At 43.0% G+C, this 16443-nt stretch overlaps 2 protein-coding genes across 2 annotated transcripts in view; one reads left to right on the forward strand and one right to left on the reverse strand.

The window, feature by feature from the left end:
• Positions 1 to 16443, reverse strand: part of LOC144065978 (uncharacterized) — a 206738-nt gene that overhangs the window by 105019 nt on the left and 85276 nt on the right. The window lies entirely within an intron of this gene.
• Positions 1 to 16443, forward strand: part of LOC144065976 (uncharacterized) — a 66644-nt gene that overhangs the window by 40571 nt on the left and 9630 nt on the right. The gene's annotated exons all lie outside the window — the stretch shown is intronic.

Below are 16443 nucleotides of genomic sequence, written 5' to 3' on the forward strand. Positions count from 1 at the left end.
TTCATGTCTGAAATTAACGGTAAATTATTTTTATCTTTTTGATGTTGAAGGGGATGATTGGCAGAAATGTAACTAGATTTTTATTTTATGTGTAACTATTGGAAAAACTTTGAGTAAGAAAGTTTTATAGGAGATGATAAATGAACTACAAAGGGAATGTAATGTTAAATGTTTGCAAAAAACTACTAGATTGGGGTATTATTCATTTTAAACAACTGCGCGATACACGTTATTGAATGAATTTGGAGTTCTTGATTCGCATGCATTTTATGTGGCTTAATTGCTGTAAAGCAGTGGTCACCAAACTACGGCCCGCGGGCCGAATACGGACCTTCAGCACATTTGGCCCGGCCCTCTGAACAATACCAGAGACGCTATCGGATTTTTTTCCTATTTGGCCTTGAAGACTGGGACGTTTTAATCTTGTGTTTGGTTCATTGCACCCCCGCTGAGCCCACAAATCATCAAAGTGAAGTGGGGCTTCACATTGCTTCTTTGGTGACACGCGTGGGGAGAGTGTTTCCCTTTGATGCATGCGGGCACGTCCACCGGTGCATGCGCGAGCAGTGTTACCGAGACATCTGGACGATCGCAGGAGAGGGCGGAGCCCTGGGACCATCGCGGACTATTCAAGCATATAAAAACGGCAACCTGTTTGAGAATTGTTCTTTTTGACCCACAGCGGTGGAGGGGAGCAACTCTGAATTGGATTTATATATTAGGAATAAATATCTTCTATGAAGAACCCATAGAGAGTAATTTAGTTATTATTTATTTCCTAAATAGTTTTATTTATTTCCTGTTTTTTCAGTGAAGAACTCAGAGGGTTATTTAGTTATTATTTGTTCCCTGACTATTTTTCTGTAAAGAACCTGGAAAAGGTTATTTGGTTTTGTGGCTTTCTGGAAAACAATAAAAAATTTAAGCTCCCCTACGATCGTCACACTTTTTCTGTTACAAACTGACACCGGCCCCCCATCAGAGAAGGGAAAATGTATGTGGCCCTCACAGGAAAAAGTTTGGGGACCCCTGCTGTAAAGGGTACAGGCTTAATATATTAATCCTTGCGAACAGGGGGGAGATGGTGGTTCAATTCTATTTAAAAATATACATGTATTCATTTGTTTCTGAATGTGAATGTAACTATTGCAGGGAACGAGAGCCCTTTTTGTGTGCCAGGCCGGAGAGGTGGTTTTTTTTTTAACTCCTGTGAATAATCCAGCTTGGTTTCCCATTTGTATTTTTTTCCTTTTTTTAGGTTACCCAGGCTTTCTATTGTTTTGGAATCAAGTCTACCTTGTTATGTTCACTTGTGAGAAGTAAGTAAAGTTTGTATATGGAGGAAGCCAGTCTAGCTATTTATTACAGTACAGTAATACCTCGACATACGAGCAATTTGAGATACGAGTAAAATTTCTAGCAAATATATATCTTGAGATATGAGACAAATTTTGATATACGAGCATACAGCGGACCCGAGAGGCTGCTCATAAGAACATCATGGGCACTGTCTTTCCCGTCGCAAGGCCCTCGTGTAATGTCTCCACGAGCACTGGCCGAAGCGTTGCATTTTTTCAGTGATTTCTTTTTCCCGTTAGCCAATGCGAATGGCGGAGGAGTTTGCTCGATAATACGAGAGGAGTATACTACTTCTCGTTGGCAAATGGTCCTGTGTTATCCTATTGTGAGGACATTTGTGTGCATCATTTTGGGAATATTTTGAAGGGAAGACAAAATCAAACAACTGTCAATATTGACTGGCAAATAGAGCCAACCCGGGAGAAGAAAGGTATCAAATGTCAAACAAAATTAGAATTAAGTTTAGCGTTAGGTTCGATTAAACTTATTTTTGAGTGTGTCTGCATCGTAATCCAAGTTCATTTAAATTTGTTTGTTATGTTACGAGCGTGTTGCCGTGCAAAAAGTATCTGTCTAATTTTACTACTATTAAACACATTTTAGTACTATTAAACCACTAGTTATTTGTTACTTTGATGGTGAATTAGAACAAATAAAAATGTTTCTCCAATCCAATATCCTGTTTTTGGTGTTTTTTTTAGAGGCTTGGAATAAACTAATTTGTTTTTAGTTCATTTCAATGGGAAACGTTCGTTCGAGTTACGAGAATATCGACATACGAGCTCAGTCCCGGAACCAAATACCCATGGACCCATGGAAAAATACCGTTAAGGCTTAAATGTATTCTATTGACGTAAAATTATTATAGCATTCGTACTTTTTCACGAATTCGCAATAGCGCCGTTCGAAGAAAGACGTAATAAATACTATTTCTATTTTAATGTGACCACTCTAGGACGGAAATAATGAGTCTTAACGTGTTTATCCTTTAACAACGGCAGAAAACAGTAGCTTTCCTTTTATTGTATCCTTATCACAAACAAACAATGTATTTTTCTTTATCACGCAATGCGCGAGCGCCCCCAGAGGCGTTCAAGAGCCATTCCTGCTACTCGCCCTCCATTTTTGGCTACATGCTTGAGTAACATAACACTTACTTACATGCTGTAAATTTAAAATGCAATAAATGAAGATGCAGATGCACTAAACAACGACAGCAGCGTTCAAACAAAGGTGTCAAATTTGCGGCCCGAGGGCCAAACCGCCATGGTGCGGCCTGCAGAGTACTTCATTTTAATGTTAAAATTCAAATGAAATTATAAATAAATTGAATATGTACTCTTTTACCCACTATTTTTTTTCTAGAAAAAAACTAACATTTTTATTTAAAAAATCTAATATTGAGATGTTTTGTTTTCATAAAAATATAATATAAAAATAACAAAAATGAACAAATAAGTGATTTAAACCATTTTGCTTTTTTAATTTAATTTTAATTTATTTTTCTCCATGAAAAACTACAAAAAAGGAAATATTTGATGGTTTCTTTAAATAAAAATCCCCCAAATTAATGATAGACTAGCTTGACTAAAAGACAGTGGTGTGCCGTCAGGGCCTTCAAGGCCTTCTCTGCTGGCCTAAGAAATATCTGAATCATATATTATATTTTGTCCATCAATACTTATTAAATAATTCCAAATTGTCTGTTAGCTTCCTTTCATTGCTTTCCCCCTGGTTGCACTGCTTCCAGATGTGTGTTTTCATATTGAAGCATTTAACCAATCACATTTCAGCCATTATTTGTTGCCAGGGTCAGAAATCTGCTCTACTGCATTAAACAAGCGTCGATAAGACTGTTGCTTTAACCAATCAGATTTCGAGTGGGCAACAGCACAATGTCTTGTCGCAGGCGTAGGGATACGCCATTGCCTTCTCACAGGCATAGGGATACGTAATCACTTTCACCAACTATGATTGGCTAGTGATAGAGTAGGCAGGCCAAAGCCAGAGTGAGCCAGCCAGAGCTCGCAAACTCCACCCACTATGGCCGATGGAGGAAAACAAACCGATTTGGTTGCAGATTTGCTTATAAAGCCATTTTCCAGACGGACTTTTCCAGAAAAAAATGGAAGTCATTAAGAAAGGGTGGCCAACTCCAAAGCTAGCTAGCCTGTTACAACCAAGAAAAGGGTTTGTCCGCCTCTTTCAGTTCGCTAACTACGAGCGCTACCCCTGGCTCTTGGGCTCCGAGGAACACTGCAAATGTATTGCTGGGAATGCTTGTTATTTGCCACCGGTCAACATGGTGTTTGGAGCAACATTGGATTTGCTTATTTGACTTGTTTAACTAAAGCACTGCCGGACACTTACAAGCAACGGTGCTCTCCAAAACTTTTGGGGAAACCCAAGTGGTGTTACAGTTCAGCGAGCAAGTGCGCAGGGAAACGCAGCGCCACAACGAAAAGGTAAAGAAAAATAGGGAAATCTTAAAAAGTTCAATAGACTGTGTAAACTTTTATTTCGGGGACACGATGAAAGCGCTGCATCCCCAAACAAAGGGAATTATGTGGAACTTATTTCTCTCATTGCTGAGAGAAACACGGATTTACATTACCAGTCGTCCACTAATAAAGTGTTTAGTGGCAGGTCGGGCAAAATACAAAAATACCTGATCACTGCTATTGCTGAAGTGATGGATGAAGAGATCAGAAGGGGGAAAAGTACTGTTTGTCTCTGTAATGGTGAATGAGTCTGTGCGGTGTGGATTTAAAGCACATCTGGATTATTTTGAATTTAGTTTTTTGCTTCACACATTTAATGGCATTTTTAAGCATTCAGACGTGCTTTTTCTATAATACTGAACAACAAACTGGATGTACAGTTTTGTCTTGCTAGAGTAAAGGATTTTTGTGGCACAGTTGAGCGCGAAAGGAGCCGATATGAGGAAATCTACGAGGCCACTGAATGCAGTGCGGGTGCTCCAAGCGCACAAAAGAGGTCAAGCGCAAGATTATCGCGTGCACTACCTTCAACTCCACAACAGTATTCTGGACAATATTATTTGCCAGACGCGGACCAGATTTCAAGAACACGAAAGACTGATGTTTCTCTCTCTCCTCGACCCGCAGAAGTTTCGGGAATACCAGAAAACTTTGCCACATGCAGCTGTCCCATCTTAACGCAGAGCCACGGAACACTTCGATCTGCCTCGGCTAAGAACAGAACTGATTGTTATGTATGCCACGGATTATTTTACAGGAAAATCTCCCACTGATCTCCTTGACTTCCTTCGGCAGAAAAATCTGAGTGAGAGCATGGGGTGGCTGTACACAGTGGGTTTGACAGTGACCATCGTGTCCACTGCTTCTGTCGGACGAACATTTTCAGCGCGAAACAGAATCAGAACTTATGCCAGAAATACAACAGGGCAGACTCGACAGTCAGCATTAGCTTTGATGGCGATAGAAAAGTACTTCTTGAAGGACCTGAAACGCACGTGTATTCTGTACGACAGATTAATTGAAATATTCTTGAGGAAGGAAAGGAGGGCTTTTGTGTATAAATAAAAATAAGTGCAATATTCATTGTTATATAGGGTATTTATGTTTCGTTACCGGACGATTCGCCGAAAGACATTTCGCAGATGGATGTTTGGCCGACGGACAGTTCGCCGAACGGATGTTTCGCCTGTGATAACTTTGCACTTGGTATAACTGTTAATATATCCCTAACAGCAATAGACGGCGGAGCCAGGGTAGCCAAGTGTAGCTCTTTATTGCAACCCTCCAACACACACCCAGACCGGACACACAAGACTACTACGTCCGGGTCACGCGGTGCTACCCCACGGTCTCCCGGTGGCGTGGTTAAACACCCTTTTATAACCCGAGGCAATTAACATTCCTAGTATCAATATATTACACTCCTCCCCCTTTAACTATGAAGTTCCTATTAAGACTTAGCACTCAACTCCAACAATTAACTTTTTATAATTTTACTTCCCAACTTGTAACTCAATTATTACTGCTAACACAACCATTAGACTCAATATTCCAGTCTTTGACATTCCAATCTCAGGAACTCTTTTCACATTTTTGTATGAACAGGAACTCTTTTATTTTAGGAACGACGTTCCTCACAACTGACAGATCACAAATTCAGTCGCTTCGGAGGTGCTCTATCTCTCACTGGGTACCTGCGCCCACACACCTCTGGGGAACTGACTGCTCGGTTGTCAGGTGTAACTGTCTTGTCACAGGCCACTGAGCCTGGTGAAGATGTTACACGTGTCTCTTCAGGTGAGTACGGGCTACCACCTACTGCTCCAGGTGTGCCTTTCCCCCCCACATCTGCGTGAACCACCACCGGGTACTTGTTTGTGATGTCCAGCTGCTCATCCGGAAGCTCCAATGTCTCTGGTCTGGACGGTTGGTTGTACAGCAGATGATCAATGTGGATCGAGCGTCGGCTCACACCATTCCACACCAGGTAGGTGACTGGTCCGAGTCTCTTTTCCACTGTTCCTTTTGTCCACCTCTCCTTCCCTCCACGGAAATTCCGGATCAGGACTGAGTCACCCTCAGACAGATGTCTCAGCTTGGAGGTGGTTCTATCATGATAGTGTTTCTGCTTCTCTTGTTTTGCTTCCACCACTCGAGCGAGATCTGGTTTCAGTAAGCTGAACCTGGTCCTGATTTGACGTTTTAAAAACAGTTCCGCTGGTGCACATCCTGTAACAGTGTGCGGTGTACTCCTGTATGCTATCAGGAAGTTAGCTAGCCTGTGCTGCATAGTTATTGTGACCTTTTGTTTCTTCTCCTCGAGTACTTGTTTCAGCAGTGATGCTTTCACTGTCTGAAATGCTCGCTCTGCCGCTCCATTGGAAGCGGGATGGTAAGCTGGTACCAAAGTTTGTTTTATTCCGTTGCTCAGCAGGAATGTCTTGTACTCCTGCGAAGTGAATTGAGGTCCGTTGTCAGAAACAATCTCCTCAGGAAGCCCGTAGGAAGAAAAAATATTCCGCAACACCTCAATCATTTTGGCTGCTGTGGTTGTTGCCATGGCGATGACCTCCAGCCATTTTGAATGACTGTCCACTAATACTAAAAAGTGGTGTTGGTCTTTCTCTGCAAAGTCAATATGTATTCTCTGCCAAACTCTAGTCGGCCATTTCCAGACGTGTAGAGGTGCGGTTGCAGGTAGTTTCCTCACACTCTGACAGGCGTCACATTGTTGTACTGTATGTTCTATGTCACTGTCCAACCGCGGCCACCACAAATAGCTCCTGGCCAAGGCCTTCATCCTGCACCCTCCCGGGTGTCCTAGGTGAAGATCATGCAGTAGTCGCTCTCGGTGTGCTGGTGGAATGATAACTCGAATTCCCCACAATATGCAACCTTGTTCCACCGACAGTTCATTTTTCCTGAAAAAGTATGGTTTCAGTCTCTCGTCCTTGTTTTGACTCGGCCATCCAGACCGAGTCAGCTCCAGTACTTTGCATAGGACTGGGTCCTTGAGAGTGCTCTGTGCAATCTCTGTAGCTTGCACAGGAAGCTCATCTACTACTGAGAAATAGAAGATGCTGTTTTCCTCCGCAGTGTTATCCTTTTCCTTCCCCGGCAGTCTAGATAACGCATCTGCGTTGGCATTTTCTGCTGACGTTCTGTACTCTATACTGTAGTCATAAGCCATCAGTCTCAGTGCCCAGCGCTGCATTCGCAGAGCAGCTAAAGTGGGAATTTCAGACTTGGGTCCCAAAATAGCAAGAAGGGGCCTGTGGTCCGTTATTAAACTGAACTTGCGGCCATATAAATATTTATGAAATTTGGTCACGCCAAAAATTATGGCCAAAGCCTCTTTATCTGACTATATTTGCTTTCTGCCTCTGTCAATGTACGCGATGCAAATGCGATCGGTTTCTCATCTCCATTTTCCATTATGTGAGACAGGACAGCCCCGATTCCATAAGGGGATGCATCGGAAGCTAATCTCAGGGGTTTCTTGGTGTCATAGTTCACTACTACTGAGCTTTTTACTAACTGTTCTTTTGCATCTTTGAATGCTGCTGCTCATTTAGTAGTCCATTGCCAATCAACTTCCTTCTTCAGTAGTTGATGTAGCGGCTGCAGCACCGTCGATAGGTCTTTCATGAACCGACCATAATAGTTTAATAGTCCTAGAAAAGACCGTAGCTCTGTGACGTTTGTAGGCTGGGGTGCATTAACGATGGCTGCAACTTTTGTCTCAGTGGGGTGCAGTCCCTCCTTATCTATCAGATGCCCCAGGTATTCTACTTTCTCCTGCATGAAATCACATTTTGCTCTTTTCACTCTTACCCCGTAGCTCTCCAGGCGGCTCAGTACCTCCTCCAGATTCCTCAGGTGTTCAGCTCTTGTCTTTCCTGTGACCAAAATGTCGTCTAAAAAACAGGTGACATGCTCCAAGCCTTGTAGTATTTGGTCCATCACATTCTGAAATATGGAAGGAGCACTGGACACTCCGTATGAAAGTCTATGATACACATACAGTCCTTTGTGAGTATTTATTGTCAAATACTTTTCTGAGTCTTTTCCTAACTCCAGCTGTTGGTAAGCCTGTGACAAGTCTAACTTGCTGAAAAGAATGCCTCCAGCTAGGGTGGCAAAAAGGTCTTCAACGTTTGGTAGTGGATAGGTCTCCTCTTCCACACTTTGATTTACAGACGCTCCCCTACTTACGAACATTCAACTTACGAACAACGGTACATACGAACATGTCTGCAAATTGCGTTTAAGTCCAAAAATGTTCGCAAGTCCAATTTTGTATTTCGCGTCTTTTTCGGAGTAGTACTTCTTTCCGCCGCTAATACCGACGCCTGGCGCTGTGAGAGCTCAGCTCACCCAGCATCTACCTTCTTCTTCGTCGCAATGCGGAAGTGCGTGAATGTATCTCCAGTGTGCAAAGAACCTTTTTCATTTGTATCATTAAATATCTCATGCATCCAATATTGAATATGGTTGGTAAAAAGCTAAAGGCTTCTATTGAGGGAGTTGCAAGGAAGAGGCAAGCCATTTCATTTGAAACGAGTGGCAATAATAACGAAGCTTGATGCGCGTCAGAAAGTGGTGAGCGTTGCACATTCAGTACCATTTATAAACAGAAAGATCGAGCAGCAGGACCCAAATATTGAACGTTGCACAAAGTTTGCAAATCAATTGAATGATGCCATACAGTGCTACTGCATCATTTATGATGAAAAAAAGAAGAAAACTGTGCAATCGTCATTAGGTCGCTTCTTTTGGCCAGTTTCTAATACATAAATCTATCTCTCTCTCTACAGTACTGTACATATTCTCTCCATTTTATTAAATGTTTTTTTTTCAGTACAAACCAATGCGTGTTACTTATACAAGCCTTAAACATACAAATGCACTTATATAAACCTTCAATATACTTATATAGGCCTTAAACATAAATTATAATACAAAATATAGCACTAAATCAACTTACAAACAAATTCAACTTATGAACAATCGCTCGGAACCAATTGCGTTCGTAAGTTGAGGAGTGTCTGTACTGTGACCTGATAGTCTCCACAGATACGAATTGACTTGTCTGCTTTGGGTACCACTACTATGGGCGCAGCCCACTGACTATGTTCTTTCTTTGAGATAATGCCAGCTTTCTCTAGGCGATTTAACTCAGTCTCAACTGCATTCTTTAATGCATATGGCACTGGTCTGGCCTTCCTGAAGATCGGTTTGGTATTTGGCTTTACTGTAATGTTGGCCTTAAAATTCCGAATAGTGCCCAACTCCTCAGCAAACACTGCTTTGTGTCTCTGCAACACTGTATCCACATCTGCGTCGTTACCGCCCCTTGCTGGTATAACTGAGAAGATGCGTGCCCAGTCCAGTTTGAAGTTTTTGAGCCAGTTACGGCCAAGTAGGGCTGGTCTGTCACCTTTTACGATCACTAATGGTAGCTCCCCACCCTGGGTTCCATATTTTACCTTGGCCGTCACTTGTCCCATCAAAGGAATGTTCTCTCCTGAAAAAGTTGACAGCTGCACTTTACTTACTTCCAAAGGCAGATGAGAGAGGTGCTTCTTATACACTATTTCCGAAACAAGTGTTACAGCCGCCCCTGTGTCCAGTTGCATCTCTAGAGGAGTTCCTTCTAATATGACTTGTACTGTCATTTCCTTCTTCCAATTCCCGACAGCATTTGTGGGATACACGGCATTCAAGGGATATGACTCCCACAGTTCATCATCCGCACTTCCTGTTGTCTCATTTTGATTCCCTTTTACATACTGGGTGTGTCCTTGCCAACTTTTCGTTTTACACATCCTTGCTATGTGTCCTCCTTTTGAACACTTGTAACATGTCTCTCCTTTATACCTGCATTCCTGAGGGGCGTGGTTGCTTAGTCCACATCTGTAACAGGGTTGGTGATTTTCTTTTCTCTGTGGTCTGAATTTTCCACTTGTGGTTTTACTTTTCCAATCGCTGGTGGCTGGTTGGTATTTCCACACACTTTTGCTTGTCTTTTCCTGGTCAATCTTATTTAATGTGGCAGGTTCTTCCATTTTGCTAGCGAAATCCAACGTATTCTTTGATGCCATTTCCATGGATAACGACAGTTCACATGTTTTTTTAAATGTTAGATCTTGCTCCGTGAGTAATCTTCTCTGAATAGCTTCCACTCCGGTCTCTCATTGCTTCGTCTAAATGGAGACCAAATTCGCAGTGGCTGGATAGCTGCTTTAACGCCACAATATACTCTGACACCGACTCGTTTTCCTTCTGATTCCTTTTTTGAAACTTGAATCGCTCCGCGATCACCAGCGGTTTCGGGTTGTAATGAGATGCTAATCTTCCACTTAGCACCTCATATGAGAGGCTACTAGGCTTCTCTGGTATGCAAAGGTTTTTTAACAGTCCGTAGGCCTCTGCACCTATTATAGACAGGAACACGTTGGTTTTTTTACCTTCCTCCACTTCGTTGATGATCATCCATTGCTCAAATCGTTCCAAGTAAGATTCAAAATCTTCTTTAACTTCCTCGTATTCGCCGAGATTTCCCAGGAATCTGGCCATGATGCCGCGCCGCCGTTAGCTTAGCAACTCTTGCTAATGCTAGTCTGCAAAGTCACGTTACCTCCTGGTAACGCCTTAATCTCCTCGTCCGAAACTTTTAATCCCTACCGCTGGAAAGGGATCCCATCCTCATCGCCACTGTGATAACTTTGCACTTGGTATAACTGTTAATATATCCCTAACAGCAATAGACGGCGGAGCCAGGGTAGCCAAGTGTAGCTCTTTATTGCAACCCTCCAACACACACCCAGACCGGACACACAAGACTACTACGTCCGGGTCACGCGGTGCTACCCCACGGTCTCCCGGTGGCGTGGTTAAACACCCTTTTATAACCTGAGGCAATTAACATTCCTAGTATCAATATATTACATCGCCGAAACGGGATTCACGCGCTCGCCCCGCCCCCGGATCGTGTGTGTACATGTTTTTCAACCTCAGGCCGCGGGCCATATACGGCCCGTTACAGATAACATTCATTTTTTTCTAAATACAAGTACATAATACAATGTGCTGCCATTTTTTAATTTTATCCTTGCGTTTAAAGTAGTAGCCATTTGGACACACAATGTAATTTATCAAAGCTGGGGATTGATGTCTGACACAGAAAAAACAACACTAGAAGACTTATGTGAAATTCTAAGTGCTTTGGACATACTAGAGGGCTTACAGAATACCTGAAAATGCCATGGAACACACTTTTACTTCTAGTTTAATTTTAAATAATTTCCCATTATTTTAGGAAATATATATTCAAAATGATTTGCTGAGAACCTTAATTCAGAGATTAATCTCAACGTTTTCTATGCTGGTGTAATTTTTTTGGAGTAGGATTTATGGATTTACAATTTCATTACAGTATGAAATTGTTACTGTTACTACTACTTTATTTTCTCTATTTCTTCTGTCACTAACTGATCTGCGTGATCTCCATATATATATATATATATATATATAATTACCAACTACAATAACAATAATATGTCTGTTAATGCAGATGCCTCACTAGCGGGGGAATTGAACCTTTTTTTTTGTCCGCTTTGAGACTGACAAATCAGACCCAGTCTCAACACCCCAACCACCGTGCAGCAATACACTGACGTTCCGGGAACAGGAAGTGAGACTGGTATGCGGTCTGTGAACACCAGGAAGGCTGCTGGCCCAGACGGAGTACCTGGGAAGGTGCTCAAAGCCTGTGCTGACCAGCTGGCTGGAGTCTTCACAAAAATTTTCAATTGTTCCCTGTAACAATCCATCATTCCATCCTGTCTGAAATCTGCCACCATTATCCCTGTCCCCAAAAAGCCAACCATTGACAGCATGAATGATTATAGGCCTGTTGCCCTCACGCCTGTGATCATGAAGTGCTTTGAAAAGTTGGTAGCCCGCCATATCAGGAATACAATCCCTCCCTCAATTGACCGTCACCAGTTTGCTTATAGAGCAAGCAGGTCCACTGAGGATGCTATTGCCATTGCTCTACATACAGCACTGAGCCACCTGGAACACCATGGGAACTACGTGAAGATGCTCTTCATTGACTATAGCTCAGCCTACAACACCATAAAACCGGACATTCTGACTGACAAACTCTCCCACCTTGGACTATCCTTTTCAATCTGCTGCTGGGTAAAGAACTTCTTGACCAACCGACCACAAACTGTTAGACTTGGTCCCCACCTCTCTTCCTCCATTACACTGAGCACTGGCTCCCCTCAAGGCTGTGTACTGAGTCCTCTTCTGTACTCCCTGTACACATACGACTGTACACCCACCCAACAGTCTAACGCCATCATCAAATTCGCTGACGACACCACTGTAGTCGGACTCATCTCAGGAGGGGATGAGTCGGCCTACAGAGATGAGGTCAACAAACTGTCTTCGTGGTGCTCGGTGAACAATCTCACACTGAACACCACTAAAACTAAATAAATAATCCTGGACTTTCGCAAACACGGCACAGATCTGGCCCCACTCCTCATAAATGGAGTATGTGTAGGCAGGGTCCAGTCCTTTAAATTCCTGGGGGTCCACGTCATGGATAAGCTCTCATGGTCTACAAACATCACGGCAGTAGTGAAGAAGGCTCAGAAACGACTCAATTTCCTCAGGGTACTTAGGAAGAACAACTTGGGCACCAAGCTTCTGATAACCTTCTATAGAACCACTGTAGAGAGCATCCTGGTGTACTGCATCAGTGTGGTACGCTGGAAGCACGGCGGCAGACAAAAAGGCCATGCAGAAAGTGATTAACACTGCCCAGAGGATTGTCGGCTGCTCTCTGCCCTCACTGGAAGACATTGCCAGCCCTTGTTACCTCAGCAGAGCCAGGAACATCATAGGGGACCCTTACCACCCTGGTCACAATCTGTTCCAGCTGCTGCCCTCTGGCAGACGCTATAGGTCCCACAAAGTATGGACAAATAGGCTTAAGGACAGTTTTTCCCCACATCCTTCAGAACTCTAAATTTGCGGTAACACAACACACATTCCCTTCTGAGGTAATATGAAAAGATGTTTGGGTGGTGATCTGCCTCCTACTAGCTGACTGAAGGTAAGTGAAAGACAGTGAGAGGTAAGTGACCTGTATCCATAACAGCAGAATGCCAAATTACAAGTCCGTAACTATCACATATTTAGGTCTTTTGCCGAGTAAACCCAGCGTATGGAGAAGCACCACCAATTTCGTCATACGCAGTTTCTGGGTGTGATGACAAGTAGGCTTTTTTGTTGTTGATGATGACGACAGGGCCTATGTCTAATTATTATTATTAGTATTATTATTAAATGTACTCTCTTTAGAACAAAGCCAAGACGCCATGCTTTTTTTGTAACTAAATGGAATTTTCCAGTAACGCTGCCTATGGAAATGTCCACTACACCGCCTGTGTTAAGGCGTGGGCGTGGAGGAAGTGGGAGAGCGGAGGATGCTGACCAGGATGATGTTCATCATGGACAGCACCTCCCACCCCCTGCATGAGTCTGTGGAGTCCCTCCGAAGCTCTTACAGCAATAGACTGCCGCACCCTCACTCCAGGAAGGAGCGCTTCCGCAGATCCTTCCTCCCATCAGCTGTCAGGATCTTTAACAAAACACATGGCTGAGTGTTAAGACCTACCGTATGCATGTATATACATCTATGTGCATCTATGTATATATGTGCTTGTATATGTATGTGTATGTATGTATATGTGTATGTACATGTATGTATATACAGTGGTACCTCGACCTACGATCAGCTTTACCTACGACATGCTCGAGGTACGATGAAATTTTCGATCGAATAATTCGCCCCCGATACGATCAAAATTTCGAGATGCGACCAAGCCAAGTGGCCATGACATAAGAGGCTGTTTATCAGTGTAGCGCACTGTAGTCTTTTTTTGCTGCATCTCTTTCGTATATAACAGATATCTACGAGCACTGAACGATTTATTCGGACTCGTTTTTCCTACGCATCGACCAGGAAACGCACAACGCGCATGCGTGGGCAAAAAGAGGGCTTTCTGGGTAATGAAGTATACAGCCCATCGATAGCGAACATGAGGGTGGTAGCGTGGCAAACAACTAACCCGGCCAGAATGAAGGTAAAAAAAAAAATTGAATTCAGTTTTGTGTAAAGTTACATTAAACATATTTTTGAGTGTGTCTGTATATATTAATCCAAGTTAATTTAAATTTGTTTGTGTATATATAGGTATGTATTTCAGCAACACGCTTCTTTATTTATATATTTATTCATGTATTTATTTATTAACTTATTACTGTGATAGCTTTGCACTTTTATATAACTGTTAATATATCCATAACAGAATTAGACGGCGGAGTCAACTTGTACCCGTGTGTAGCTCTTTATTGCAACACTCAGACCACCTTCAAAACATGTCAACATCCAGGTAACGTTGTACTACACAATGGCCACTAGGTGACAGTGGTTAAACACTCTTGTATAACCTGATTTAACCAACAGTTATAGTATCAATATACTACACTCCTCCCCCTTTTACTATGAAGTTCCTATTAAGACTTAACACTCAACTTCAAAAATTATCTTTGCCTCATGAACTTTTTTAAAATAACTTTACTTCTCAAATTGTAACTTAATAATTACTGCTAACACAACCATTAGACCCAATATTTCCGTCTTTTGACATTCCAATCTCAGGAATTCTTTTTCACATTTTTGTATGAACAGGAACTCTTTTATTTTAGGAACAATGTTCCTCACAACTGACCGATCACAAATTCAGTCGCTTCGGAGGTGCTCTATCTCTCACTGGGTACCTGCGCCTAAAGACCTCTGGGGAACTGACTGCTCGGTTGGCAGGTGTAACTGTCTTGTCACAGGCCACTGAGCCTGGTGAAGATGTTACATGTGTCTCTTCAGGTGAGTATGGGCTACCACCTACTGCTCCAGGTGTGCCTCCCCCCCTCATCTGCGTGAACCACCACAGGGTAGTTGTTTGTGACGTCCAGCTGCTCCTCCGGAAACTCCAATGTCTCTGGTCTGGACGGTTGGTTGTACAGCAGATGATTAATGTGGATCGAGCGTCGGCTCACTCCATTCCATACCAGGTAGGTGACTGGTCCGAGTCTCTTTTCCACTGTTCCTTTTGTCCACCTCTCATTTCCTCCACGGAAATTCCGGATCCGGACTGAGTCACCCTCAGACAGATGTCTCAGGTTGGAGGCGGTTTTATCATGATAGTGTTTCTGCTTCCGTTGTTTTGCTTCCACCACTCGAGCGAGATCTGGTTTCAGTCTCTCGTCCTTGTTATGACTTGGCCATCCAGACCGAGTCAGCTCCAGTACTTTGCATAGGACTGGGTCCTTGAGAGTGCTCTGTGCGATCTCTGTAGCCTGCACGGGAAGCTCATCCACTACTGAGAAATAGAAAATGCAGTTTTCCTCCGCTGTATTATCCTTTTCCTTCCCCGGCAGTCTAGATAACGCATCTGCGTTGGCATTTTCTGCTGACGTTCTGTACTCTATACTGTAGTCATAAGCCATCAGTCTCAGTGCCCAGCGCTGCATTTGCAGAGCAGCTGAAGTGGGAATTTCAGACTTGGGTCCCAAAATGACAAGAAGGGGCTTGTGGTCATTTATTAAACTGAACTTGCGGCCATATAAATATTTATGAAATTTGGTCACGCCAGAAATTATGGCCAAAGCCTCTTTCTCTATCTGACTGTATTTGCTTTCTGCCTCTGTCAAAGACGCGACGCAAATGCGATCGGTTTCTCATCACCCTTTTCCATTATGTGAGACATGACCGCCCCTATCCCATAAGGGGATGCATCTGAAGCTAATCTCAGTTTCTTGGTGTCATAGTGAACTACTACTGAGTTTTTTGCTAACTGTTCTTTTGCATCTTTGAATTCTGCTGCACATTTAGGAGTCCATTTACACTCAACTTCCTTCTTTAGCAGTTGATATAGCGTCTGCAGCACCGTCGATAGGTCTTTCATGAACCGACCATAATAGTTTAATAGTCCTAGAAAAGACTAGCTCTGTGACGTTTGTAGGCTGGGGTGCATTAACGATGGCTGCAACTTTTGTCTCAGTGGGGTGCAGTCCCTCCTTATCTATCAGATTCCCCAGGTATTCTACTTTCTCCTGCATGAAGTCACATTTTGCTCTTTTCACTTACACCCCGTAGCTCTCCAGGCGGCTCAGTACCTCCTCCAGATTCCCCAGGTGCTCAGATCTGGTTTTTCCTGTGACCAATATGTCATCCAAAAAACAGGTCACATGCTCCAAGCTTCGGAGGATCTGGTCCATCACATTCTGAAACATATGAGCACTGGACACTCCATATCAAAGTCTATGGTACACATACAGTCCTTTGTGAGTATTTGTCAAATACTTTTCTGAGTCTTTTTTTAACTCCAGCTGTTGGTAAGCATGAGACAAGACTAACTTGCTGAAAAGAATGCCTCCAGCTAGGGTGGCAAAAATGTCTTTAACATGTGGTAGTGGATAGGTCCCCTCTTCCGAACTCTGA

This window comes from Stigmatopora argus, chromosome 20 (genome assembly GCF_051989625.1).
Source record: "Stigmatopora argus isolate UIUO_Sarg chromosome 20, RoL_Sarg_1.0, whole genome shotgun sequence".
Taxonomy (NCBI): domain Eukaryota; kingdom Metazoa; phylum Chordata; class Actinopteri; order Syngnathiformes; family Syngnathidae; genus Stigmatopora; species Stigmatopora argus.